The sequence below is a fragment of the Eleutherodactylus coqui genome, chromosome 1 (assembly GCF_035609145.1).
Source record: "Eleutherodactylus coqui strain aEleCoq1 chromosome 1, aEleCoq1.hap1, whole genome shotgun sequence".
NCBI lineage: Eukaryota > Metazoa > Chordata > Amphibia > Anura > Eleutherodactylidae > Eleutherodactylus > Eleutherodactylus coqui.
Genome location: NC_089837.1, coordinates 37,931,714 through 37,957,065, shown reverse-complemented (window position 1 = coordinate 37,957,065; position 25,352 = coordinate 37,931,714). Strand labels below are relative to the sequence as shown.

The 25,352-nt window shown below is 43.7% G+C and overlaps 1 pseudogene; it reads left to right on the top strand.

Annotated features, from left to right (window-relative positions):
* LOC136612155 (zinc finger protein 850-like) overlaps positions 1–25,352 on the top strand; it is a 460,849-nt pseudogene that overhangs the window by 367,032 nt on the left and 68,465 nt on the right.

Sequence of the window (25,352 nt, the reverse complement as noted above, 5' to 3'; positions counted from 1 at the left end):
TTATCTTTCCCATATATGACAACCATGTGGCCATCTTTATCTTTAGACTGGAGGGCCGTTTTAATGGGACTCAACCTGCAGTACCAAGCTGGGCCACTGTGCAGTGTATGGTGCTGTCTACTTTTTACCGAAAAACAGCTAGAAGTGGGACAAGCCCTTTAACAATGATAAAGATATTCTGGGAGTTTTGGTTTCACACACAAGAATACCAAGACTGCAGCCCATACCCTGATTACAGTACGAATCTCACACAGTCAGAGGTAAAACAAACATTTACATTTAGTAACTCACTGGGGTGTCCTCTCTGGTTGGTCATTTTCCTTCCCATTCTTCTTCATCTGGTCCAAATCGCCATGATAACTTCTCCTGGCCAGGGCTCTGTACTCCTGCCATTTGTTGAGATAGATCTGTTAGATATACTAGATTGTTCACCATGGACTGCTTTTCTTAGAGTGCCTTCCAGGGCTCCTCACACAGACCACTCCTCAGGGTCCCTCCGTTATCTGCAACCACAATACACAGCAGCTGTCATAGGATGGTCTTTACCATTAAGAGCCAAAATTCTAAGTGGAATGGATTCAACGATGTACTTGAAAACTTTATTACGGATTTTGAATGATAGTCTCCGCTCCGACATCCCATGTGGTGGACAGGGCTTGTACCTACAGGCACAGCTCCTATTGATTTCAATGAGAGCCATGCCTGCAGTTTCAAGTGCCAGCCACTATAAGGAGGTCGACCGGAAGCTTCCACCTCCACCTCTGTGTATTTGGAGCGGAAGTCTCCGCGCCAATATCTCATGTAGTGGCTGGCACACGGAGGTCAGCACAGAGTCTTCCACTCTGACCTCTGTTATTGCGGTGCCGACAGCATGTGCCCGCACAGGTGATCAGTCAGGGTCCCAAGCGGTAGACCCCGGCCAATCAACTATTGATGACCTATCCTGATGACTGGTCATAGAAATATTCTAAATGGTTAGACAAAGCATTATACAGCCGGAATCGTACATGTAGTTTTTATATTAAAGAAAGCTAGAAGTGAATTTTAAAAAATTGGGAAAAATATTAAGGAAGGACATCTCCATCTTGCCGAATTCATTTTTGGCTTTACCTTAGATAAACACACAATGACATTTGTGTCTGTTTTTCCCACCTCATAGGAATGTTAAACATTTTTCTACATGTGTAGTTTAAAAAAAAGTACTAAATCAAATTTTAATCCCAACAGAAAATCCCAGTGAGATCTCTGATGGAAACTTCATGTCATCGCTAAACTGTAAAGTAGAAGATAGAGATATTGTGCAACACTCTTCGGGGGAAAACCTTATTACCCCCCATGTAGATGCAGAACTTGATCGTACAGATCTATCACATGATCCCAATAGGAACTCTGATGGAAACTTCAAATCATCAATTAATTATAAAGTGGAAGTTGAAGACATTGTACAGCACTCTTCAGGAGAAAACCTCCTTACCCTCCGTGTAGATGCAGAACTTGATAGTGTAGATCTATCATATGACCCCAATAAGAGCTCTGATAGAAACTTCAAATCATTAATTAATTGTAAAGTAGAAGATGAAGATATCGTGCAGCACTCTACAGGAGAAAACCTCATTAATCTCCGTGTAGATGCAGAACTTGATAGTACAGATCTATCATATGATCCCAATAAGAACTGTGATGGAAACTTCATATCATCAATAAATTGTAAACTAGAAGATGAAGATCTGTATCACTCTTCAGGAGAAAACCTATTTAACCTTATTGCATATCCCAAATTTGAGAGTACAGATCTATTGTATAATGCCGCTAATCACGAGGAACCTTCTCCTGACCAATCACAGAATTCTACCATAAGTACAGGTCAGAAAATGTTTGAATGTGGAAAACCGGTTACAGACAACTCGGGTATTTTTATACACAGAGAGAAGCCGTACTCCTGTTCAGAATGTGGGAAATGTTTTGTATATAAAGCAAGTTTTCTTAGACATGAGAGAATTCACACAGGAGAGATGCCATATTCATGTTCAGAATGTGGGAAATGCTTTGTGCGTAAATCGCGTCTTGCTAGACATTACAAAATTCACTCAGGAGAGAAGCCGTTTTCATGTTCAGAATGTGGGAAATGTTTTGTGCGTAAATCGCATCTTCTTAGACATAACAAAATTCACACAGGAGAGAAGCCGTATTCATGTTCAGAATGTGGGAAATGTTTTACAGACAAGTCAATTCTTGTTAGACATACAAGATGTCACACAGGAGAGAAGCCTTTTCCATGTTCCGAATGTGAGAAATGTTTTACAGATAAATCCGTCCTTGTTAGACATGTGAGAATTCACACAGGAAAGAAGCCGTACACATGTTTAGAATGCGGAAAAGGTTTTGCAGATAAATCGACTCTTGTTAAACATCATAGAACTCACACAGGAGAGAAGCCATTTTCATGTTCAGAATGTGGGAAATGTTTCATTACTAAAGCCAAATGTACAGATCATCAGAGACGACACACAGGAGAAAAGCCGTTCTCATGTTCAGAATGTGGGAGATGTTTTACACATAGATCAACTCTTGTTAGACATAATAGAATCCACACAGGATAGTAACCATTTTCATGTTCAGAATGTGGGAAATGTTTTGTGCCGAGATGTCACTCAGAGGGGAAAGAAGCCTTGTTGATATTCTAGATATGGAAAGTGTTTTACAAAAAAGTCACGTTTTGAAGATGCATTAGAGATTTGCCATATAGAAAAAAATGTATTCTTATTTGGAATGTGGGAATGTTAAAGAAAAAGAATTTCAGCACATCAGGGTATTCACAGACATTGAACAGTCAGTAAGAGGGTTTATGTGGGTGGAACTGGCTTGGATCTGTCAAACATTCAAAACTATAATGACTGGAGGTCATCTGTGACCGGGATATATATGGAAAAGCACTGTGGGTGTAAGGACAAAAAGGAAAGTCATCTTTACTTTCACGGGAGACTTTTTATTTCTTTAAATCAGAATGGTAGGCATCAGGCTGAGCTTGCGTGTTTTGAGCCCTGTAATTTGTAAAGCGCTGCAGAATATGTTGGCGCTATTCCAATAAAGATTATCACTATATGACTCTTACTCAGAGCTTCTACAACTGCAATGTGCCAAATGTTTTATAAAAATAATAAATTAAGCTGCCACGGAAACAATTAATAACATTCTGATTATTAACCAGTAACGTATACCAAATCAGAGAAAAAACAGTTAATGCATATGTGAAAAAAATCAAACATACACTTAGTGGGCATAGTGGTGCTTTAGGACCTTTCTGAAGCAGCAGGTCATGTGATTTTTGCAAGCCAATCGGAGACAGGACAAATTATTTGTCAATTTGCATATTAGAGAAGTTATGTGTAAGTATGTACTGTAAGATGCCAGCAAGGAAATGTATACACGACTCACGTGGTGGTCACATATTTAGGAAATATAGATATAGCATGATAGATGAAAAATAATGAAAAATGTTTGGTACCCTGATGAAAGATACACACTCATTTCAGATTATAGCATAGTAGAGAATAATGAAGCAAATGCCTTTAATATACTCCATATGATTTCATGAATGATCAAACCATGTGACCTACATGGCCAATCATGAACAGAATAACAAATCTATAATTAAAAGAAGAAATGGGTAGTGTAATCCATAAGCATCAATTCTGCGTTGCGAATTGAAATGAATGAGAGAGTACCTGCAATACCATGCTGGGCCATTACCCAGGATATGGAGGTATGTGCTTCCTATTCCATCGTGAAGGTGGCTCGGTAGATAACTCATCAGTGGGGATCTCGAGCAGTCTACCCCTGCTGGTCACTACTGATAACCTATCCTGAGAACAGCAATACAATAGCACAATGACTGCTCCTGAGCACAGATTTCAACTCAAACATGAAGGTGACATGTCTCCCGAAAATGTTATATGATGGGTCTGTCAGTGTGATCTAGGCTCAATTCCCCTTCTTCCCGATCTCTTCTCTTTTCTCCACTTCAATTTTGTTATCTAATGGTTGATTAATCAGTCAGTGGAGAATATACTTTTTCTGTACCTTATTTTGTTCTAGACTTTTTGAGGAGCAGTTTTTTTCCGGAGCATCTTGGATCTCCGTGCACCTATTTTCATCACTATGGACTCTTGATGTCTAATGGTGGTGAACTGGTCATTATTAGAATTAAGCAAACATACTCTGCCGAGCTTGATGCTCGTTCGAGTATTAGCGTATTCGATGGTTCTCGTTACTCGAACGAGTATCAAGCCGTGTTCGACCCCACCCCAGTTTTTGGCTCCTCCCCACTGACGTGCCTGTTTTGGCCGCTCCACGCGTCATTGGCAAATTTGAGAGAGAGATCCTGACCGACCGAGACCAAGACCCCCAAGAAAAAAAAAAAAGAAAGGTCGGGACCGGGCGTCCCATATACAAAGATGCTCGAGTCTCCCATTGTAGTCAATGGGGTTCGTTATTCGAGTAGAGCTCTCGAATTTTACGAAAATGTCGACTCGAATAACGCAGACCCGAGCATTTGGGTGCTCGCTCATCTCTAGTGATTATATATATTCTTTCTACCTATAATTCAATGTCGCTTTGTACGACTTTTTATTGTAAAGTTGATTGACATTATAAAGAAAAAATGTAAGAGGAGTTTTCTATCTGTTTTCCCTTCGTCCTAACAGCAGCACAATTATGGGGTAATTGTGCCCCTGTGGACTGGTAGGAAAGATGGAACTTTTAATGACATCTAAATAAATGGCCCTGTCCCCTTCCTCTCTATAAGGCTACCTACCTGGACTTGTCCTAATTTTAAAGTAAGTGAAAACATTTTTTTTAACAAGGGAGGGAAGCTTGTGCTGCTGTTAGGACTAATGTATAACATTAACAATAGTAATAAACTCTTCCCCCATGTTCTAGCAGCAGCACAATTATAGGGGAAGAAGGATATTCTGATTTGCTTCTTTTCTATCACTACTCCAAGTGGCCTTAGAAGCTTTCCTACCATTGTGTTTGAAGAAAACTAAAGTAAGTTTTTTGCTTTTCTAATTTCCTGTGATTTAGACAGATGGATGTTTAGGCATTGAGCGATGTCTAGTGTATGAAGCCTGTCTACGTCCTCAGGATAGAAAACGGGTAGGGATATAACCTGATTTATATTCCTAAAAGTAATAATCATGGTTATTTGTATAGCGCCAACATATTCCACAGCGCTTACAACACAGGGGGGAATAAAAACAAAACCACGGTTACATGAAGTGATCAATTGATGGAAACAGTAGGGGTGCGGGTCCTGACCAATGAGCTTACATACTACAAGTAATGGGGTGATACAGAAGGTAAAGGGGCTGGAGATGTGCACGGTATGGCGAGATAGAGAGTGAGGGATGCTATAGACAATAGTCAAATTGGGCCATATAACGGCTCAATTGGTATGACTGCAGGGGGCGGTTGATTACGGCTAGTAGGGGTTGGAGTCAGTAGGACAGGGAGTACGTTATCAGGTGGAGTACAGAGCGGTTTGGTTTAGGGGATATCGTATGCTTCCCTGAAGAGGTGTGTTTTTGGCTCACTGCTTGTTTTTACAAAGAACAGACATTATATGGTCTGTTCTTACTCTCACAGCTCTTCCCTTGAACTTGGGGAGAAATGTTGAAGAGCTAGCCGAATCTTCCTTTAATTCCCTCACATTCAATAATAAATACATCTCCTGCCTCCTCCTCCAGCCTATCTTGACTGGAACACCTTCCAAGTGATCGCCCATCCCAAGGCTAAGCGGTTGACTTTCTGTCTTTGAGATGACTCCACCAACTAAGGGTGCGACAGGTCCAACAAGACAGGGAGTGTTTTTGTTTAGGTCTTTTGTGGTTAAATCTCACTGCTTTAGAACATCATTCAGAAATGGTCTTAAATGCCATATAGCCCATGGGACGGCCTCTATTGCTGATGTCATGAGGCCACTGCTTTCATTAAAGTCCACAGTAGCCACAATTCTCTTCCCTTATGGGAGTTTTATTTGTACTGTGTTTATAATATAACCTAGATATTTCCTGGGGGTAGCAGGTGTTATCTCTTACTTGCCCCCAGTTCAAAATCCAGTTGATGGTCTGAAGAAAGGAGGATGTGACTTGTAACTGGGACTTGAGTAGTCCCCTGAACCTGCTTTGATCAACCAGTCCAGGTATGGTACAATTGATAACCCCTGAAAACTGAGCTGGGCTGTAACTGCAGAAATGACCTTTCGATTGTGAACTCATAACCTGAAGTCTTTCCTTCTAATCTAATTTCCTTCTATGACAGAATCACAGACTGGATTAATCAGGGTAATGCAGTGGATATAGTATATCTTAACTTTAGTATCTCATACCATCCTTATTGAAAAAAATGACCAAATATGGGATTGACAAGGCAAATGTTTCATAGATTCACAGCTGGCGGAGTGATCGTAATCAAAGAGTGGTCATAAATGGCTGCACATCCAATTTGATGAATGTGTTACGTCAGATACTACAAGGCTCTATCCTTGGCACAGTGTTGTCCAACATTTTTATAAATGATTTAGATGAGAAAATTGAGGGGAAACTGATCAAATTTGCAGATGACACAAAGCGAGTGTGATAGCCAACACTAGGGAAGAGAGAGAGGATTGAAAAAGATCTAGACAAGCTTGAACAGTGGATGACGACTAACAGAATAGTATTTAACAAGAAGAAATGCAAACCCCTACATTTGGGCAAGAAAAATGAAAAAGCCCATACAGAATGGGAGGAATCGGGCTAATCAGCAGCACATGTGAAAAAGATTTGGGTATACTAATAGATCATAGACTGAACATGAGTCAACAATGTGATGCAGCAGCAAAAGACAAACACAATTCTGGGATGTAATAAGAGAAGCATAGAGTCTAGATCACGTGAGGTCATTATCCCCTCTACTCTTCCTTAGTCAGACCTCATCTGGAATACTGTGTCCAGTTCTGGGCACCCCACTTTAAAAAAAAGATCAACAAACTGGAGCAAGTTCAGAGAAGAGCTACCAGGATGGTGAGCGGTCTGCAAATCATGTCCTATGAGGAACGGTTAAAGGATCTGGGAATGTTTAGCTTGCAGAAGAGAAGGCTGAGAGGAGACATAATAGCGGTCTACAAATATCTGAGGGGCTGTCACAATGCAGAGGGATCAGCCCTATTTTCATCTGTACAAGGAAAGACTAGAAGCAATGGGATGAAACTGAAAGGGAGGAGACCGATTAGATATTAGACAGTGAGGGGGATCAATGAGTGGAACAGGTTACCACGGGAGGTTGGGAGTTCAAGGCCACTATTGGGGTTACAACTAGGGTTTATTTACACGGTAGTAAGCGCATTTCGGTCGTTAAAATATGCTGTATATTTGCACAACCAAAAATCACTTATGCCCACGTTTTTCAGCCGCAAATATGCTCATGTGAATTAGACCTTACTATATAATTACAATCGGCCCTTTGAAGTCAGCAATAAGGCTAATGTGGCCCTCTGTGAAAAGGAGTGGGACACCCCTCAATAACCTGTCTGACCAGTTATAAAGTCCCATCTGGTTCGGGTACTTTGCACAACTGGATGTGATCAGCAATGGAGAAATGGACAGGATCAAACAAGTGACCTGAGTGATACTAAAGGTCTTTATGAACTACAGAAGGATAAAGAATGGTAAAGTTAGGCGAAACTATATAAATGTGCCAGAAACACCCAACCTGGAGCGGCCCTGTAAGTAGAGTACCTGTGCATCAGGTCTTCAGATACGTGATGGAGCCATCTGTGTTTGTCAAGGTCGTTTAAATGAGAACTAGCCAGCCTATCGGGGGTGGCGCCAAAGGCAGATGGTATTCACATGGAATGGTATGATGTGCTGACATCACTGCAGACCCAATGAGAACCCAGAGGACACGGCACAGACCACATCACCTGACCAGCGGTGCTGCGCTCAATGGAGGCCGCGTCTGTCCAGAGAAGGAAGCGCCGAGAGCGCAAAGACTTCAAATGTGAGGTGGGTCTGTTACAGGTTTTGCATTGAGTGTGAGTCAAAATCTGCACCAATGAGTCTTTTGCAGAAACGCTGCGGATTTCGCCGTGCTAAAAATCCACAGCATGTCCACTGCGCTTACACAAACCGTAAGGGAGGAAACCGGATGCCGTTTTTTTGGTCACATTTTCTATTGTTTAGGTAGACCGATATGAATTTTAAAAAATTATGGTTTGTTCAATTTTTGAATGACCGCATGTCCAATATGTAATATATTAACCAGATATTTCTACTTACCACTGGTATTAATGCTGCCAGATTGTGCCAGAGACGGTGTATGTTGACCTTCCACTCTTCATTTTTGGCCATTTTCTGTTGCGGTTTCTCATTGACCGCAGCATCCAGGTTGTTAGACCGAATTGAAGGGCTTATACAAAAACTTGCTATGGCGCCAAGCCTTTTCTAGTTATTGTCCTACATATGGATAGAAGCTTACTGCATATAGCAATGTCAACACAAAGCCAGCATAAGGGCGTTCTCTGCCCGGCCAGGCACACAAGGTAACTCCTGGTGTCAGCCATTTAACTCCTTAGATGCTGCAGTCCATAGCGACCGCAGCATCTAGGTTGTTAGACAGAATTAACCCTTTCCAGTCCAATTTGTATCCTGGTTTTCCTAGGGGGCTTACTCTTTTTCTGCCGTTATACAATGGCGCTATCTGCTGGCTAAAGCCAGTACTACCTGAGGTGACACATTGGCTAGGCTCCGACAGCAGAGAGGCTGGCAATATACAGTAAGAGAACCCCAACGGACGTCTTCCAACATCGGAGCTGTACAGCCTTAAATCCTAATGTCTTTAGACGTCAGACAGTGGATTGGAAAGAGTTAAAGGTCTCATCCCAAAGCTCGCTATGGCGTCCAGCCTTCTCTAGTGATTGTGTTACGTATGGGAAGAAGTGTAAAATGCCAGATTGTATAAAACATATAGACAGTGTTTTCCCAAAAATGAACCAATGTGATGGCTGCGATTGGTTCTTCAACTGCTGCTCAGCCAATCAATGCAGCGCTCCATGAACTAATCACAGCCATCACATTGTGTTGGTGGGATTTATAAATTGGCTGAGCCGCGGCATTGATTGGCTAATTCATAAATCCTGCCTTCATAATGCGATGTTTGTGATTGACTGAGCAGCGGTCGAAGAACCAATCAATGCAGCGCTCGATGAACCAATCACAGCCATCACAATGCTTCATCAAGCGCTGCATTGATTGGCTGAGCATGAGTTGAGAATCAATCAGAGCCAACTCCTCCTTGAGGCGGGATTTATAAATCCCATGACCAGGAAGTGATCTTCTGTGGGTGGCCAAAGACTGCAAGAAGAACGCCGGCACTCTGGAGAGCAGCGGGAGGGACCTGGACCGAGCCCGCTAGGTAATGTATGAATTTTTTTTTACATAATGCAGCCAGGGCTTATTTTTGTGTAGGGCTTATATTTCAGGCCTCACCAAAAAATCAGGGTAGGGCTTATTTTCAGGGAAGCAGGGTAATAATACCAATGTATAGAAAGTGGACGGGAGAGAAAGTGCTGGAAATGTGTAGATACTGCAAGTAATCACTGGGATGGCGTCAGCACAGATGTGTGTTTCAAGAAGGCCTTTGAGGGTAGTCATACATCGCAGGGGTTAAAGGGGTTAAAGACACTAAAGAAAATATTTGAAAAATGTCTAAAAGAAAATTTCTGTTGCCCATAGCAACCAATCACAGCACAGCTCCGATTCCTCATCTTGCTCTAAAAAAATGAAAGCTGTGCCGTGATTGGTTGTTACGGGCAATAAAGACAACTTTGGTTTTAGACTCTTTCATGACTCTCCCTGCCAGATTCCATCTGATCCGCTGTGCATAGCACAGGAGCTCCGCCCCTTTTAGTGATCACATGACAGTGACATCATCACAGGTCCTTCAGCCTCCTCACTGGTGAGCTCCCCCCCCCCTCATACTGATCACATGACAGTGACATCATCACAGGTCCTGTTGCAGTGCAGCAGGTCCTGCCCCCTGCTGTTGTCTCCGTTATCAGCCAGAGGATATATATACACTGATATCAGCCCTCCGCGTGTGACTCCGGCCGGCAGGTAAGAGGCGGCGGAGGGTTTCTGGCTTGTCGTGTGGCAATCAGAATAATCCCCGGATCTCCGACCCTTCTGAGTAATCAGTGATATAACATGTAATATTGTATCGCTCAAGAAAGGCGTTGTCAGCGCAATATCCGCTAGTTGGAGTGTTGTCAGAGTTGATGCCTGAGGCAGCTTACAGATCGCCCTGCGCCGTACAGGTGATGGGAGGGCGCTGATCGATTTATAAACGAGGCCAGAAGACGCCTCACTTGTAACTATGTACCAGCAGCGGCTCCATTGAGAACAATGCACGGACCTGCATTTATGCGAGTTTTTGCCCCTACATGGGTGCGCACAAAAACACGCTCGTGTGAATAAGCCCTAAACCTGAACCTCTCTAAAACTGACTTACTGGTATTTGCACCCTCCACTAACTGACCTCATCCTGACATCTCCATCTCAGTGTGTGGCACCATAACTCCCAGCACGCCCGCTGCCTTGGAGTCATATTTGACTCTGATCTCTCTTTTACCCCCTACATCCAATCTCTGGCCCGAACATGTCAGCTGCACCTCAAGAACATCGCAAGAATCCGCTCTTTTCTCACTTAAAAACGCTTACTGTCGCCCTCATCCACTCCCGGCTAGACTATTGCAACTCGTTGCTGATCGGCCTCCCTGCACCAGACTCGATCCTCTCCAGTCCGTCCGAAATGCGGCAGCCAGGCTCATCTTCCTGTCCAGCCGCTACTCGGATGCCTCTGCCCTGTGCCGGTCACTGCACTGGCTGCCCGTTAAATACAGAATTCAATTTAAACTCGCTACTTCGAACTTCTCACTCCCGCCTCCAAGACTTCTCCAGAGCTGCACCGGTCCTCTGGAACGCACTACCAAAGGCTACCCGAGCAATCCAGGACTCGCAGGACTTCAGGCGTGCTCTAAAAACACACCTCTATAGGGAGGCATACCGCATTCCCTAAACAAACCCCTCTGTACTCCCCTGATAACATGCTCCCTGACCTACTGACTGCAATCCCTGCTAGCCATCATAAACCGCTCCTGCAGTTATACCGATTCAGCAACTATATGGCTTAATGTCTGACCATTGTCTATGTCAGTGATGGGCAACCTTTTGAGCTCGGTGTGTCAAAATTTGCCAAAAAAACGAGCATAACTGGGGTGGTGTATCACTTCCATAAAAAATCCATAAATTCGCGATATTTATAGTTTAAATAACAAATATGTATAGCTGTATTTAATAAACCAAAAACACCCATAGCACAGGCCCTTGCCTCTCGCAGCCTCCCTCTCCCTTATCTCAGTAATGATGAGCCCCCAGCAGCAACAGCGCCCTCCACAGCGGCCCCCAGCAGCAACAGCGGCCCCCAGCATTAGCTGTCCCCCACACAGCGGCCCCCAGCATTAGCTGTCCCCCACACAGCGGCCCCCAGCATTAGCTGTCCCCCACACAGCGGCCCCCAGCATTAGCTGTCCCCCACACAGCGGCCCCCAGCATTAGCTGTCCCCCACACAGCGGCCCCCAGCATTAGCTGCCCCCACACACAGCGGCCCCCAGCATTAGCTGCCCCCCCCCCCACAGCAGCCCTCAGCATTAGCTGCCCCCCCCCCCGCACAGCAGCCCTCAGCATTAGCTGCCCCCCCCACACAGCGGCCCCCAGCATTAGCTGCCCCCCACACAGCGGCCCCCAGCATTAGCTGCCCCACACACAGCGGCCCCCAGCATTAGCTGCCCCCCACACAGCGGCCCCCAGCATTAGCTGCCCCCCACACAGATGCCCCCCAGTGGACCCCCCCCCCCCATATGTACTTACCTTGTGGATGCTTGGATGCTCCGCTCCTCCTGTGCCCGGCGCCCTCCAGCAGCGATGATCTCCGGTGCACACTGTGACATCAGTGTGTTGCAGGACGCCTTCTCCCCCGGACGCCCCCGCGGAACCAACGGGTAGGAGACGTCGGGGGGACAGGGGGAGGAGGATCCTGGTGCACACTGACATCACAGTGTGCGCCGGGATCAGCGCTGTTAGTAGTGCTGGTTAATGAATACCAGCAGGGGAGCGTGTTGACAGTGCTGACACGCGTGTCATAGGTTCGCCATCACGGGTCTATGTGTATAGCATCCCTCACTCTCCACCCCCCCATACCGTGCACATCTCCAGCCCCTTTACCTTCTGTATCACCCCATTACTTGTAGTATGTAAGCTCGTTGGAGCAGGACCCTCACCCCTACTGTTTCCATCAACTGATTACTACATGTAACCGTGGTTCTGTAATGCTTGTACTTTTGTCTTTCTGTATCCCCCCTGTCTATGTAAGCGCTGCGGAATATGTTGGCGCTATACAAATAAAGTTGATTATTATTACGAATGGAATTTCTGATACCATTTCCCCTTTGCGAGAATTAGTCAAAAGCAAACTCAAATTATGGTCTGAACTCCCTCTCTCCGTGGCGGGCCGAATCCACTTGATCAAGATGGTCACACAGCCCAAATGCCTATACGTATTGCAGCATATGAGGTTAAAGTTCCACTAAACTTCTTCCAATCCTTGAACTCCCTGATCACTATGTATTTGGGGTTCTTCTCGCTCCAAACTGAAGCGGTCCGCTTTACAGAGGCCCAAAGACCAAGTGGGAATGGCTCTATCAGACTTTAAACTACGGGGCCAACTTTGAATCCTAAAACCCTGGTTTACGGAGGGGGAACTTCCTGGAACACCCGGAACATTCCAAATCATCTGCCCTACTACCTTTACATAATTGAGCCTTATCTGTTTGAGGCATTACTAAGAATACTGAACATTTGACAGATGTGGTGTCAGATCTCCAACTTTGGCATAATCCTGCTTTACCCTCCTTGCAGTCCATACTGGCCTGTAGGTACTGGACAAACATATCCAACTACCCTACAATAGGCATATTAAAGTCACAGGGACCTGAAGGGTTAATCTCCATACTATACACACACTATCAGCCCAAATCAGCCATAACTCATTGATTGTATATGACAGATGGAAATCTCACATTCCTACGTTATCAGAAGACTGGTTTGCAATCTAATTTTGGATTCAGGGTTTCCTAGGGTGTTTTCTTTTTCTGCCATTATACAATGGCGCCATCTGCTGGCTAGAGCGAGTACTGCGCTATGGGACATGCTGGAGAGGCCCCCGGCAACAGAGCGGCCAGTAATGTACAGTAAGAATACCCTGCTGGACATCTTCCACATCAGAGCTGTACAGCCTTCAATCAGAATGTCTTTAGACGTCACAGTGGATTGGAAAGGGTTAACTCTATCCCCAGCCATCAGTAACATGCCTACATCATCTTGTCATAGAGCTAAGCAGCTGAATGCAGGCTTTGGCACCTAATATGGAAGTGTCCCCAAATTACAACTTTTTGAAAAGATGTCTTCACTTCTACCCTTTACCCTTAGGCCTCATGCACACGGGCACACACGGATTCCGCAGCTAAATCCCGCAGTGGAATCCGCCCGTGCCTGTAGATATGGGCATTAAAAGACAGGTTCTTACCTGTCCGGCTGCCGTGCGGCCAGATCATCTTCCTTCAGAACGGCTGATGCGTCCGGGCACAGTGGGCGACATGCCTGATGCATGCAGATCCACAGTACGTCCGCAGTGATGGCTGCGGGTGTGCCGCTGCTCAGACGGCTTCCATTGACTTCAATTGAAGCTCTCCCTGCGGGATCCACAGGAAAGTGGAGCATGCTGCGATGTCTTCTCGCGCGTGTGATCCGCACGTCAGGAAAAAAAATCACAGCCGCATACTTTTAGCTGCTCTGCGGGCGCCCATGTCTCCCTATGGGCTCAGCATGCTCCATTTTCTTGCAGATTCCCACAGGTGCGGCTTCCTTTGAAGTCATTGGAAGCCGTCCAATGCGCCGCACACCCGCAGCGATCACCCGCAGTTGTCCGTGGCTGTGCTCCGGATCTGCGGGAAAGCTGGAGATTTAACAACAAAAAAGAAAGCACTGCGCATGCGCCCGTCACGTCGGCCGATGCTCCCAAACGCATCCGCTGTGCTGAAGAAAAAAGATCGGCCGGCTAAGAGGAGACCTGCGCTGGATCCGGAGAGGTAAGAAGCTGTCCTTTCCTCTCCATGTCCGTGGACACGCACGTATACCGCTGCGGGATTCAGCATATAACAACAAACAGTTTTCTGGGGAACTCAATAGTCTGAACGCTGTTCAGAGAGCCAACAGTAGGGGGCAGATAGTGGACAGTGGTAACTCCAGTAAATGAACACATTGGTTGTAGAAAGATAGAATCCTATGGTGGGAGATGTGCTGCAATACATCTACTAATTGCCAGCAACACTCTCACCGTGGAAATAAGGAAGTCTAAGGCTGCCTGTCCACGGGCATTGCGATATCCCACAGTGGATCTCCGCCGCAGGAGCCGCCGTCGGGAGCAGGAGCCAGCAGACGGATCTCCGCGGTCAGCCTATCTGACAGATAGACTTACCTAAGAGAATCGCGGCAATTCGCAGTATGCTCGTGGACAGGGGGCTGCGCTTTCCATAGCAAAGCTATGGAAAGCGTGCACTGCGTTCTCCGCGGCCGGATTATCGCCGTGGGGAATGCAATGCAAAAACGCCCGTGGACAGGTGGCCATAAATTTATGAATTCAAAGATCCTGGACAAGAAAAACGGGGCTCATAAGTTGTGAACAAAGTTTTGCCTAGTTTTCAGTGTTAGGTGAATATGTAAGTTCTCTTCTATCACATATAGATGTCATAGAGATTTAATGGGTCTACGGGTCCATAGGTTCTGGTTCGACGCATTTTCCTGCTTATAGGAGCCATTCATCAGGAACCAATTTATCATAAATCTGCTAAGCAGAAAAACAGAAAAGGGAAGGTTAAAAAGTAGGGATGAGCGAGTATACTCGCTAAGGCACTACTCGCTCGAGTAATGTGCCTTAGACGAGTATCTCCCTGCTCGTCCCTGAAGATTCGGGGGCCGCTGCAGCTGACAGGTGAGTTGCGGCGGAGAGCGGGCAGGAGAGAGGGAGAGAAAGATCTCCCCTCCGTTCCTCCCTGCTCTACCCCGCAGCTCCCTGCCCCGCGCCGGCCCCCGAATCTTTAGGGATGAGCAGGGAGATACTCAGCTAAGGCACATTACTCGAGCGAGTAGTGCCTTAGCGAGTATACTCGCTCATCCCTATTAAAAAGCGAATGTAAAAAAATGAAGGAATAAAGAATTCTTGAATGGCAAGAACATAAAGCAAAGATCTGCTGATGCATGAGACCGTATCTAGGAAACGATAATTCTGATGGAATGGTCGCTTGCTCAGATGCAAGAATGGTGTCAGCATGTGGACTTTACTAAATGCATGTGTAGGGTTTGTGATATTACTGAAAGATGACACATTCCTGCTATTCCAAATACAATTAGTAAATTACTAGCGTCTACACACAGTGCCCAGATTCTGGCACTCCGCTATAGCAGTCGTCACTTCTAGAGATGAGCGAACATACTCGTTTAGGGCGATTTCGCAATTGAGCAGCGCTTTTTTCGAGTAACTGACTACTCGGACGAAAAGATTCGGGGGGCGGTGTGGTGGAGCGGGGGGTAGCAGTGGGGAACAGGGGGGAGCTCTCTCTCTCTTCACCCCCCCCCCCACTCCCCTCTGCAACCCCGCTCACCCCCGGCGCCCCCCGAATCTTTTCGCCCGAGTAGTCAGTTACTCGAAAATAGCGCTGCTCGATTGCGAAATCGCCCTAAACGAGTACGTTCGCTCATCTCTAGTCACTTCTTAACTAACCCAAACTAACTTTGCTTAGTCTAGCAGAACTAGAGATACCTGCTAAACTGTGCTTCCTGCTAACTGGTGCGGAGTGTGCATGAACGGTGAGTTCAAACCCCTCACTGCGCTATGTATTACTTTCCTCACATATGTGAGAGCTTGCAATCAGGTAGCACCTAGATACGGTTTCTCTCAAATTTAAGTGCCCTTCCTATGTTGAGCTAGATGCTAAAGTGCAGTACCCTGCCTCTATATATCATTAGAATCAAAAAACAATAAACAAGGATGTTGAGATGGAGGCTCTGGCCCTGATGGTGGATGTCTCTAGTCATCAGGACTCAGAGGGTAATTGTCTTGTTAGAGTAGGGACCTACGAGACAATGAGGACCCTTAGCGTAGGCTTGTGGGCTTAAGTATATTGGCCAAAATTCAAACCAATACCTCATACATACTGTAGCAATTCCATCTGTTATGCATGCAGGTATGCTAGGTAAGTGTTTTGGGTGTTTCTCAGTCATTGTGTTATGTCTGCAGTGAGTCCTGTTTGTAGTTCATTGGTTCGTGTATGAAGGTGACGTGACATATTAAACAGCCTTACCATTTGCCCCAGACACTTCTGGCAGTGCGCTACTGAGCATGTGCAGATAGAGCAGCACAGATTCATCTTAACTAAAAGCCTTGACGAAGCAGCATAAGGATACTTAGTCTAATGGAGAGGAGAGGCAGTAACAGATTTTCTACAGCTGTTTTCATATCCTGTTATCAATCTCTTTGATAAATAGGGGCTTAGATGAATAGAACATAATCTTTTTCTAAATTCCTATGAAAGGAAATATGTAAAACATTCAGCATTGAATTAATTATACCATATGTATAATCACTATCTATCTATATATTTTCATAAGCTGGCTTTGACTCCACGGCTCTGGGTGCAGGTTTCATGTCTGAAACCATTCTGGCTCCCCTCCGCTGCCTGAGATTACAGAATCAGCTGCCCTGGCTGTTCTACACGGTCTCTGTAACTCTCTAAGGGGTGAAATGGAGTGGCATAAACAGCGTCGCACAGCGAGCTGCCGGCAGTACCAGAACCCCCCAGTTTATCCAATTATCTCATATTCTCATCCAAAGCAGTCCTTCTCCCGAATGACCCACCAAGGATGGCCAAAGAAAGAAATGACGTTACTATAGGAATATTAAACTTCACCTTGGAGATCATCTACCTGCTGACCGGAGAGGTAAGCTATTCAATATTTTTGTATTATGTAACAAGTCAGACTAAGGGAAGAGAAAATCCATTCTAGGAAGTAATAGGGACAATCCAGTGTCCGGTATAAGTCTATGTTCGCATCTGCATTTGGGGTTTCCCTTCTGAATCCCCTGCCCTGAATGAATGCGTCTTATGATGGAAACAAATGGCCTCAAATGGACCTCATTGACTATAATGGTGTCCATTTGGTCTTTGTTCAAATGTCCGACATTTTACCAGACAAAAAGGTCCATCATGCAGGACTTTTTTTTCCGGCGGTTTGTGCCTGATCTATGATGGACCCTCCGGACTGAGGTTCCTTCCACAGATCTTAAAAAAGCCTAACAGTTTCCAGACCTCCCAAGTGAAGGAGAACAGAAGAACTGAACAGCAGACAATCTGAAGATCGGCCACCAATATGGTCAGTTCTGTATGGTGGGAACCAATGAGCTAATAGTAATGTTGCAGGAGCAATGAGAATGGTAAGTAGGCTCCTTGTAATGAGGAGGGAAGGGAAGCCAGGAACCAGCAGGATCACATGGCTGAAATTCCGTCAGGACCTTGGATTTTTGCCAGCAGAAACCTAGAAGACTGACCGTAGGAGGACCACATGGTCCATCTAGTGTACCCCTACATTATTTCCTGTTTATGCTTTGTTGATTTCCCAACTGCATCTGCTGTTAGTTTGTTCCCAGCATCTAATACTCTTTCCATAAATGTAATATTTTTCTTATTTCCCCACCCCCCAATAATATAAGGTTTTGCCCCTTTTTTTCTTATGTTTAATTTCTCCTTAATAACACTGCCCATGCACTAATCGTATTTCAGGGTCTTACCCCTTAAGGACGTGCTATTTTGGGTTTAAGGACACAACGATTTTTGGGGGATTTTTAGCTTCACTTTTCAAAAGCCATATCTTCCCTGGTGTTGCAGTGGGAAGCTAGCAGTCAGTCACAGCCAGCTTCTGCTGTGGATGCGCTGGCTCAGCTTCTGAGCCCATGCCATCCATAAGATGTGAGTTCATGTCCTGGTGCTATAAATACTAGCCGCCCAGGATGTAAACCGGTGTCCTATAGTGTTAAGGGGTTGTCCCCCTTTTTTTCCCCCATTTTAAAAAGTTACACACCTTCTTACTAATCGATTTCACAGTTTGCTCACTGCTCCCAACCGCACGCCTCTGCCAGCGCCTCGTATGACCTCTGACATCACCGAGTCTTCTGGCCCCAGTGATACTGCTCACATGGGCTTGTAGTAGATGGTCCCAGGAGTCATTGATGACATTCTGTTTTGGGGCAGGTCATCGGCTGCGGCCGTCATGTGGGTATACAAATACATCACTGCTGCAGTGTGAAGAGGAACTTCCCAGAAGGATGACAGCGGTGGTGCAGCGAGTGATGTGTGAGCGAAGTACTTTTTAAAACTATTTTATACAAATGTTAAGAAATCAGAGAACCCCTTTAACTTATGTAAAGGTTTCAATCATGTTCCACCCTTTCCCTTCTCCTCCAGGTTACAGAAATTTAAGGGGTAGTCTTATAGCATTCTTTTATCACCTATTCACAGCATAGGTAGTAAGTCTAAATGATCAGGGTCTCACCGCTGGGAACCCCACTGATCTTCAGAACTGGGGCCCTAAGTTCCCCTCCCATCCTCTCTGCACCCTTTGTAGCAAGGAAGGACTGCCAGATACAGACCAGTTCAAAGCACTTGGTTACCCCCAGCGGTCCTACAGAAATGAATGCAGCAGTAGTATGTAAGCTCGGCTGCCAGATGTCTCACTAGAGCAAGGAATACCAGGTTTAGTAGCCTAAATCTCTCTCTCCATACACAGGATTATACAATGGTAAAGAAGACATCGGGTGACTCTGTGACTCCCAACAGCCATCTCCATTGGTCAGGAGGATGGAGCAGGAGCCAGAGCCCCATCACAGAGGCTCCTCCTCACTTACCGATACATGAGCAGAAGATCCTAGAACTCACCAACAAGATCACTGAGCTGCTGACTGGAGAGGTGACACTGCTGGGAATGCTGGGAAATTATACAGTAACCGCACTATAGGTGTCTGGGTAATGACGGTATCATTGTGTGTGTCAGGTTCCTATGAGGTGTCAGGATGTCGCTGTCTATTTCTCCATGGAGGAGTGGGAGTATTTAGAAGAACACAAGGATCTGTACAGGGACGTCATGATGGAGAACCACCAGCCTCCAATATCACAAGGTAAGGAGATATAGATATACTATTGACATTATTTTTTCAAGGAGCCTGTTGTCGATTCCTGTCGGCATAGGCAGGCATTAGCAACCATGTTAATGCTTTAGAGACGTCAAGTGCAGTGCATACACACATGCAAAATATGACATGTAATGTAGGAGTTCTCCAATTTAGGCTCTTTTCACATCACGTAAGAGCCATATATGAAACCATGTGGCCAACTTTGCCTGTAGACTGGAGGGTCGTTTTAATAGGATTCAGTCTGCAGTACCAACCCAGGCCACTGTGCAGTGTACGGTGCTGTCTACTTTCCGCTGTAAAACAGCTAGAAGCGGGACAAGCCCTTTAACAATGATAACAGTATTCTGGGAGCTTTGGTTTCACACACAAGAATGCCAGGATGGCAGCCCATACCCTGATTACAGTACTGATCTGACAGTCAGAGGTAAAGCAAACATTTCCATTTAGTAACTCACTGGGGTGTCCTCTCTGGTTGGTCATTTTCCTTCCCATTCTTCTTCATCTTGTCCAAATCGCCATGATAACTTCTCCTGGCCAGGGCTCTGTACACCTGCCATTTGATGAGATAGATCTGTTAGATATACTAGATTGTTCCCCATGGACTACTTTTCATAGAGTGCCTTCCAGGGCTCCTCACACAGACTGCTCCTCAGGGTCCCCCCATTATCTGCAACCACAATACACAGCAGCTGTCTCCTCCTTCAACGATCTTTCTTCTCCTTTACTCATATACGCTTTTTAATTTGAAAGATCTCTAGTAATCAAACTTTGTATCATCATGGGATTTATAACCGTTTTAAATATCGTAAGGGGTTTAGTTTATAAAATGGGTTTTGGGGGTTTTCTCTTGTTCAACCAGTTTAGTGCCTCTACAAGAATTAAATGGGGTCTGGTTTTCATTCAATCTCACCCTCAATCAGTGGTTGCTCCCTCCATGTTGGCTCCAGCCGCGTGTCCAGTAAGCAGTTTGGGGCCACTATGGGAGTATTTTTGAATACAGAAGAAGCAGTCCCAGAAAATTGGAGGCGCAACTTCACAGTTTCCTTTACATAGAAAAAAATGTCATGGAAGTAATAGATCTGTGAAAAAAAATTCACAAATGCTTTAATTCCTGCAAAAAACTGTGAGGTCCCAATATGCACGGCACACCTGCAGTTAGTTTTCAAAATGGGTGTAGTTTTTAGATTGGGGTAATTTCTGGGTGGGTTTTGTCATTCTACAAATTTGGCTTGTTGTGGGGAAAACAAAATGTAAGTTCTGTGAGGGTTACCCTAAAAGCTTTTAAAATAAATGAAATTCCCGATCTGTGATTAGGAAGCACCTATTTCACATTTATTTTACCCAAATTCAGAGATCACCTCATTAGGTCACATTTTTAGAACTTGATAGGACGCTCTTTACTCTTAAAAGATCCAAAAGTGGAATGGATTCAACCAGGGGTGTAACTAAAGGCTCAGGGGCCCTGATGCAAAAGGTGAGCTGGGCCCCCCCACCCCCCCTCTATCTGTACCTGTACCCATACCTAAACCATGCTGCAAGGAGGTTCTTGAAAACTTTAGTACAGATTTTGAATTATAACTTCCCTCGATCCATAGATGCTTTGAAATAAATGAGAACTGTAGACTGTACAGACGTCATCGGCGTGTCCATGACTTCAGCCCAAGATGAGAACATTTTTATGTCAAAGATGGTTTCACAGTGACTTTTGGAAAAACATCAGTGCAGCTTTTCATGCAGTTTTTGAGCTAATGTTAGAAGTGGGTCCAGTATGAAGAAAAAGTTTGTCCTAGCTTTATATTCCGTATTCATTTTAAATCCTAGTCTGATTTATTTATTTTTTTAAAAAAAAGAAAACTTGCAGTTTTTTGCCAAAAAATGTTGTGTCAAACCAGATTTAAATCGTTCAAAGCTGGACAACCCATTTTAAGGTAGACTGTAGTCATGATCAAATTGTCAATAACCATGTTTAGAATTGTAATATAGGGATGTCCAATTGGTATTGAAAGGCCAAACATGGACAGGTCAGGTTGCCAGACAAGATTGTGCTTTTCAGATTTTTAAATTTTATTATTACTAGGTTTATTCAATAAACGTCTTCGCTGAAAGCAGACCAGAATTGTGGTTTTCGACAATTAAATTAAATTATAAGACAAAGCATGACATGGCTGGGATCGTACATGTGGTATTTATATTAAAGTACGCTAGAAGTGAATTTAATAGGATTGGGAAAAGTATTAAGGAAGGACTTGTACATCTCCATCTTGCTGGATCCGTTTTTGGCTTTACCTTAGAAAAAACGCAAAATGAAATCTATGTCTGTTTTCCCACCTCATATGAATGTTATACATTTTTCTACATTTGTAGTTTAAAATTTGATTTTGTAATTTTTTTTTTAATCCCAACAGAAAATCCCAGTGAGATCTCTGATGGAAACTTCATTTCACCACTAAATTGTAAAGTAGAAGATGAAGATATCGTGCAGCGTTCTCCAGGAGAAAACCTCATTACCCTCCATGTAGATGCAGAACTTGATAGTACAGATCTATCATATGATCCCAATAGGAACTCTGATGGAAACTTCATATCATCAATAAATTGTAAAGTAGAAGATGAAGATCTGTATCACTCTTCAGCAGAAAACCTCTTTAACCTTATTGTATATCCCAAACTTGAGAGTACAGATCTATTGTATGATGTCCCTAAACAAGAGGAACTGTCTCCTGACCAATCACAGAATTCTACCATAAGTACAGGTCAGAAAATGTTTGGTGAATGTGGAAAACAGGTTACAGACAACTTAGGTATTTTTATACACAGAATTCACACAGGAGAGAAGCTGTACTCATGTTCAGAATGTGGGAAATGCTTTGCATATAAAGCAAGTCTTCTTAGACATGAGAGAAGGCACACAGGAGAGATGCCATATTCATGTTTAGAATGTGGGAAAGGTTTTACCGTTAAAGTAGATTATGTTTTACATGAGAGCACTCACACAGGAGAGAAGCCGTTTTCCTGTTCAGAATGTGAAAAATGTTTTGCAAATAAATCGCGTCTTGTTAGACATAACAAAATTCACACAGGAGAGAAGCCGCATACATGTTCAGAATGTGGGAAATGTTTTACAGACAGGTCAACTCTTGTTAGACATATGAGAAGTCACACAGGAGAGAAGCCGTTTCCATGTTCAGAATGTGGAAAATGTTTTACAGAAAAATCTGAACTTGTTAGACATGAGCGAATTCACACAGGAGAGAAGCCGTACACATGTTTAGAATGTGGGAAAGGTTTTGCTGATAAATCGACTCTTGTTAAACATCAGAGAATTCACACAGGAGAGAAGCCATATTCATGTTCAGAATGTGGGAAAGGTTTCACTACTAATGCCAAACGTACAGAGCACCAGAGACGTCACTCAGGAGAGAAGCCGTTCTCATGTTCAGAATGTGGGAAATGTTTTACAGATAAATCAACTCTTATTAGACATAATAGAATCCACACAGAATAGAAACCATTTTCATGTTCGGAATGTGGGAAATGTTTTATGCTGAAATCAGATGTTGTTAAACATCAAAGATGTCACTCAGGAGCAGACTTTTTGAGTTTCTAGATGTGGAAAATGCTTTACAAAGAGGTCAAGTTTTGAGGATGCATCAGAGAATTGCAATAGAGAAAAAAAAATTCTTGTTTGGAATGTAGGTAATGTGAAGAAAGAATTTTAATACATCAGGATTTTCACATTGAGCAGACAGTAAGAACGTTTATTTTATGCATGGAATTGGCTTGGATCTGTCAAAAATTCTAAATTATAGTGGCCGGAGGTCAACTGTGACTGGGATTCATATGGAGAAGCACTGTGGATGTAAGGATGAAAAGAAAAGTCACCTTTACTTTCAAAGGAGCCTTTATTTCTTTAAATCAGAAAGGTAGGCATCAGGCTGAGCTTACGTGTTTCGAGCCCTCCAATTTGTAAAGTGCTGTTCCAATAGCGATTATCATTATATGACACTTAGTCATAGCTCCTATAAATGCAATATGCCAAACGTTTCATAAAAAATAATAAATCATGCTGCCACAGAAACATATACCAAAGCAGGAAAAAGCCAGTCAATGAATATGTGAAAAGAAATCAAACCTAAACTTATTGGACATAGTGGTGCTTACTAAAGACATCTACTTTTCTGAATCAACAGGTCATGTGACTCTTGCAAGCCAGTCAGAGACCAGACAAATTATTTGTAAATTTGCATAATAGAACTTATGTGTAAGTATGTACTGTATGATGCCAGCAAGGAAATGTATACAAGATTCGACAAGAATCGAGATATAGCATGATATTTCAAAAATACACATTTGTTTTAGATTATACCTTAGTAGAGAATAATGAAGCAAATGCCTTCAATATACTCCATATGACTTCATGAATGATCAAACCATGTGACCTGCATGAGCCAAATAATTAAAAGAAGAAACTGGTAGTGTAATCCATAAAAATGAATTCTGAGTAGTGAATTGAAATGAAAGAGAGTGTACCTGCAATACCATGCTGGGCCATTGCCCAGTATATGGAGGTATGTGCTTCCTGCTACATACACTGTGCTGGACAGCTGAGCAGTGGAGCCCTGATGGTCACTACTGATGGCCTATCCTGAGAACAGAAATACAATAGCACAATGACTGCACCTGAGCATTGGTTTAAACTGATAACGCCGACATATCTCCCGGAAATGTTATATGATGAGTCTGTTGGTGTGATCTAGGCTTCAGCATAGAATGATCTCAATGACTTTGTAAACGTCTTCATGCAGCAATAACCAGGACAAGGTCCTACTTTGAACTGGTTAAAAGTGAGTAGAGAAGTTCTTTAGTAATGGAATAACCCATATACAGTAAGTCTGGCTATCAGGATAGGTCATCAATTTTTTTTTGCTGGAAAACTCTTTTAATTGGTCGGTAGTTTTCTTTATATTTTTTATTTTGTTTTAACATTTGTATTTCAAAAGCCATAATTTTCTGTACTTTCTCGTTGACGGCCATATGCGTCCTAATTCTACAATTTCTTAACTCCTACTTGCCTGACATTGACCTATTATCGTGGGAAAATGTTAGCGTTTGGCTAAGATTTTCCAACAGAGAATAATTTAGTTGAACTTCCACCATTCTAACAATAATTATTACCACTTGTTTAAAATGTGTCATATTATACATAAAACAGAAACGACTACTCCCATATTTCCCAAATCTGCTTGTATATTGTATTCAATGTCTTAACATGTGAGATGGGGTATCTATTGTTCCTACAATGACTCTTTCATCTGTTCTTTGAGGAAAAAAGACACATCAAATGTTAAAATGGGAGCAAAACCTTGATCCTCAATTCATACAGAATGCTTGGTCTAGAGCGCCACCTGTAGTCGAAAATAGCATCAAGAGGCTTTTCCCATTGGGAAACGGACCAATTAGTGACTCCATCTTCCATACGCATCTGGTTCCAGAAACTCCAAGAGGTGAAACGAATGGAAGACCTAACGGGCTCTCTTCAGAGATGTCCAAATAACTTTCTACGTATCGGGCACTATTAGTTTTGCTTCAAGAATTCTCAGGAATACCCGGCCCTAATGCTGTGACATTGTGTCATTCTTCCAATCCTTTTTTCCCATTGGCTCTCCTCGTTGTTCTTTTTATGTCTCCCATCCACTTTCCCTTCTTCCCGATCTCTTCTTTTTTTCTCCACTTCAGTTTTGTTATCTAATGGTTGATTAATCAGTCGGTGGAGAATATACTGTTTCTGTATCTTATTTTGTTCTAGACTTTGAGTTTTATTTATTAATTGGGATTTTGGGACATGTGTGTTCTGTCTTTCCATGTGTTTATCGTTCTTTCTATCAAATTGTTTCTTAGGCCTCCCTCACAAAGGCATTGCTAAAAGTGCTGTGATTTATATCGCAGCGCTTCGCCGCAT